The sequence below is a fragment of the Orycteropus afer genome, unplaced genomic scaffold (assembly GCF_000298275.1).
Source record: "Orycteropus afer afer isolate SDZICR_OR568_19922 unplaced genomic scaffold, OryAfe1.0 scaffold00408, whole genome shotgun sequence".
NCBI classification, from domain to species: Eukaryota; Metazoa; Chordata; class Mammalia; order Tubulidentata; family Orycteropodidae; genus Orycteropus; species Orycteropus afer.
In genome coordinates, this window is record NW_006921995.1 from 2,411,740 (window position 1) to 2,417,122 (window position 5,383).

Consider the following 5,383-nt stretch of genomic DNA (forward strand, 5'->3'; position numbering starts at 1 on the left):
GGGGCTGACTCGACGGCAAACAACAACAACAACAACATATCTATATCTGTATCTATATCATCTATATACATATATATATATATATATATATGTATATAGATATCTATGTATGCCCACCTGAGATATACAGATGGCACAATCTTTCTTGCTGAAAGTGAAAATGACTTGAAGCACTTACTGATGAAGATCAAAGACTATAGCCTTCAGTATGGATTACACCTCAACATAAAGAAAACGAAATTTCTCACAACTGGACTAATAAGCAATATCATGATAAATGTAGAAAAGTTTGACATTATCAAAGATTTCATTTTACTTGGATCCACAATCAACATCCATGGACCAGCAGCCAAGAAATCAAATGATGTAGTGCACTGGCCAAATCTGCTGCCAAAGATGTCTTTAACGTGTTAAAAAACAAAGATGCCACTTTGAAGACTAAGATGTGCCTGAGCCAAGCCATGGTATTTTCCATTGCCTCATATTCATAGAAGAGCTGGACAATGAATAAAGAAGACTGCAGAAGAATTGATGAATTTGAATTGTGGCGGTGGTGAAGAATATTGAATGTACCACAGACTGCTAGAAGAACGAACAAATCTGTCTTGAGGAAGTACAGCCAGAATGCTCCTTAGAAGCAAGAATGACTAGACTTCATCTCTAGTACTTTGGTCGTGTTGTCAGAGAGATCAATCCACAGCACAGAGAAGGATATCATGCTTGGGAAAGTAGAGGATCAGTGAAAAAGAGGAAAACCCTCAGTGAGATGGATTGAGTCAGTGGCTGAGACATCGGCTCAAGCGTGGCAATAATTGTCAGGATGGCGAAGCACCACAGAGTGTTTCGTTCTGTTGTACACAGGGTCGCTATGAATTGGATCCAACCAGATGGAACCTAACAACAACATATGTGCCCACATAGATACATGCATATATACTTGAATGCATAAACATATACACATGTAATCACACTTCTTTTTTTAGTTGTTGCACAGTTGTATATGTCATAGTATTTGCCAAAAACTTCTTTCCTTCTTGTGTACTTGTTAGTGACATTAATTTTGATCATGCTGTGTGCACTTCACCTACATTTGGTGTTATATTTCTAATCACCAGAAACTATAATTGTCTACTATGTAGAAAGTAAAGTCACCTACCTCCACCTATCTCTAGTAACCCATTCTTGTCTTTTTTTACAGTAGTGAGGTCATACAGTATTTGCGTTTTGTAGTTTACTTTATTTACTCAGCATAATGTCCTCCAGATTCATTCACTTTATAATATGTATTGAGAATTCATCATTCTTTAAGGCTCTATTCCTTATGGCTATACGTAGTATCGCATTACAAGTGTGTATCACATTTTGTTTATCCATTTATCTGCTGAAGGACACTTAGGTTGTTTCTATCTGTTTGAATAAGCAAGAGAGAAGTAAGAGAGATTGAATTTGAGGAAAGAAAGAAACTTATGTGCAATACTAAGTTATTTTTCATGAATCAGATTTCCTTCAAAGCCCTTTTGAGGTTAAAGAGGAGCAATACAGACTAAATAATGGTGTAAGTATGGTCTTAAAGAAAATGGAAGGCATTTGTCCCAGTATTTACCATCATGGGATACTTTTGCTGAGGTTATACACAAGTAATAAAGTAGAAGAAAAGAGGACAGATTTTAATTCTATGTAGTTCCATGGATTCTTAGTTCACCCTCCCATCTCAGTGTGAGACAAAACTTTTCTGAAGACTTCTTTTTGTTTTCTCCTGTCAGCTACAGCTTTGTATATCTGAATACAGTAAGTATTCATTAACCTACTAACAAATAAACCCTCAGAGCAAATGCATCTACTTTTCAAAGTTTCAGTGAATCTACAAATGAACCTTTTATGGATTGAATTGTGTCCCCCCAAAATATGCATTGTCAATCCTAACCCTGTGGTTCAGTAGCCCTAGTGGCACAGCGCTTAGTCACTCATTTGCTGACCGAAAGGTCAATGGTTCAAACTCACCAGTTGCTTTGCAGAAGAAAAAAGCAGTAGTTTGCTTCCATAAAGATCACAGGCTTAGATACCTTATGGGGTTCTACTCTATCCTATAGTGTTGCTGTGAGTCAGAATTGACTGAACAGCAGTAGCTTTGATATTTTATACCTGTAGTTATAATCGCATTTGAAAACAGGGTTTATTTGTTAGTAGGTTAATGAGGAAGTATTAGTGTAGGGTATTCCCTAAATCAATCTTTTTTGAGATATAAAAGAGCAAACTAAGCAAGCAAGCCAAGTATAAACAGAGGGGGAAGATACCTGCCAAGGAACCAAAAAATAGAAGCTGAAAAGAGACAAGGCCCTTTTCCCAGAGTGGACACAGGGAGAGCCCTCCACTAGTGTCAGTTCCCTAAATTAGAACTCTAGCCTCCCAAACTCTGTCAAAATAAATTTCTGTTAACTAAAGACATCTATTTGTGGTATTTCAGTATAGCAGCACTAGATAATTAAGAGAAAACCCAACACATTATTAGTTTTTTGAGATGCATAAATACTCCAAGTTTCACAAAATGCAGATGTGCAAAAAATCATCCCGAGAGGCTTGATACGTGCTCACCCTCTGCAGATTTAAGTCGATTTTTCGCAAGAATAGAAGCTCACAGTAGGAACGTGCTGGAAATAGGCTTGTGCTTCACCTACATGGCCTAATTGCCACCAGAAGGCTGTCCAGGAAGACAGCCTAGTTATCAAGAAAAATATTCCATCAAGAATTAATTTTTGTGTTCATGTCACTGAAACTTAGCAAACAAGCATAAAAAATGTTCAGAGGGTAAAGGCAGGTTTAATATCTATGATGGAAGCAGAGGGCACCATTAACTAAAGAAAAAATGTACAAATCACTTTCCCATCTATCTGGAACAATATTCTGAAATGGTGAAACTTCTTGTTTTACCAGATTGCATATAAGAAAAATGGAAAGATGGTTACTTGATGAAAAAAAAATAATTTACCAGGAATGCACAGGACAAACCAAAAAAGGAAATTAATCAGATCATTTTCTCACCTCAAGTGATTGTTGCAGATGTTTTCACAAGTCTCACGACATCTGCTGTTCATCAATTCTAGGAAATACACCATGTCACTATAACACTAAAACATTACTCTTATATTTACAATCTGGAGGCTTTTCCTACTTTTTTTTTTTTTCCCCACATTTGCTTCTACAGTTTAGAGTCCTCAAGGAATGATTTGTTCTAGGCAGCTTTTTTTCTTTGGTAGTAGAGAGCAAAACATTGCAACAATGAAAAAGCCGATCAGTTGATTCTAACTCATAGATGGGGTTTCCAAGACTATAATCATTGCAGGCTGCCACATCTTTCCTCAGCACAGCAGAGCTTCAGGTCATAGAGACATACCTCTTTAATTCAAGCATCAAAGATGGCAAAGTTTATTGCCTTTAACAAATGGAAGAAACAGGAAATAATCTATTTTTATTTACCACTTACTTCTCTTATTTATTTCTTTTATTTTTAAATCTGATGTTTATTTTCCAAAAACTAATTAATTACTTGTAAATTAACTTAGACTGAATTCATTATATAGGAAACACTTAAAGAGAGCATGAAGTGTTTGTTCAAACAATCCTCAATTTTACAACTATCTTTGTTGTTGTTGTTGTTGTGTGCCGTCGAGTCGGCCCCGACTCATAGCGACCCCTCCTTGGGTTTCCGAGGCAGTATCACTACGGAAGTAGGATTTCCCAACCTTCCTTCCGAGGAGTGGCTGGTGGGTTTGAACGGCCAGCCGTCTGGTTAGCAGGCAAGTGTCTTAGCCACTATCTTAGATGTTTAGCAAAACTTTTTAGGCTGGCTGTTTGTAACAACTTCATATTTGGAACTGTTTAATTCTCAGATATGAAAAAAAAAAGTCAAATAAAAGATATTTCAGTTAACAACGATTAAATTCACAGCTACTGGAAATTATAAATATAGATTCCCATAGACAGTTTATGTCTAAATCCAAATAGTTGTAATATTATATCAGATCATTAAAAAAGTCTGAAACCAAGAAGCGAAAGTTTAAAGTATAAATCAATACAGGATTTGACACAAGGAATATTAATATAAGAAAAAGATAATTTTAATTTTTGTCTTTGTAATTTAAATAAAATAGTAATAATCAAAAGAAAAGAAACAAATCTATGTGTTGATATGTAAATATAATTACAAATGTACTCCTCCATTTAAATCACCCACAATGAATAACTGCTTTTGTTTTCCATGTTCCTGTGGGATCTATCAGGTCAAATGTCAGCTCTGGTCTCAAAATGTCCTGTTAAAATCCTGTCTCTCTTTCCTCCACAAGCAGGTGCATGAAATAAACCAGCAGGCAGTCAAAGTTGAAATTACATTTGTGTATCCTAAATCATGACATTTGTGTTGAAGAGAATGAAGAAAGCACAGATGTCTTTTCAGCAAAGGACCTATCTCTGTGGAAAAAAAGGGGGTGGGGACAGGAAATCACAGAGACATACCACATTCCTGTTTGTTCCAACTGAGCACTTCTACAGACCTTCTTTGTATCAGACAGAATGGAGACCAGACTCTCACAAGTGTTCCGGCCAAGATCAGTGCTGCAAATTCTCAGACTATCTATATGTGGACGCTGTTCTTCTTAAACCTCCAAAATATTAACACCATTTCGTATTTGATCATTATGAACCTCATTTCCTGGCTAAACAGGGAAAACATTTAGGATATTAAGAGGAGAGGAAAACATAGATGAGACATGCAGGTGGGGGCATTTTGAACACAATGTCCTGTACAGTGATCCATCCCTACACATATTTTCCATACTGAACACTCTCACATGTTCTCAAATCAACTCAAAATTTTAGGGAAGTTCCTTTTGAAGGAAGCTTTTTTGAGCTTTAGAAATGTGACTCGAACATTAAGATTCAATTGTATTGTGCACCTGCATTTTCTTTCATCTTCAAATGTAAAAACCAGGATCTTTTCCAAAGTATCCAGTTATGCTGTTTTATTATAATCATTCATATTTCACATATATCTTTTTAGTTTTTTAAAAAATATGGGACTACAAAACATAAATAAATTTTACACATAATCTTTTTTAATGAATACAATCTAGAAAGTCCCAGGCTACTCTACACTCATCCTCTATGGTTATGATTATTAACATTTGGTCTTTATCTTTCCAGACTTTTTTGTTTCTGTCTATAAGAATATATATGTGCATGTGCAAGTACATATACACATTAATAAATATTCATACTCATATATTCATAAACTTGATTGTATTTTATCTGATATTTATTCTTTCTTTAACAAAATATCTTAAACATGCTTTCATAGAGAAATATACACATTTACCTCATTTAACCCCTG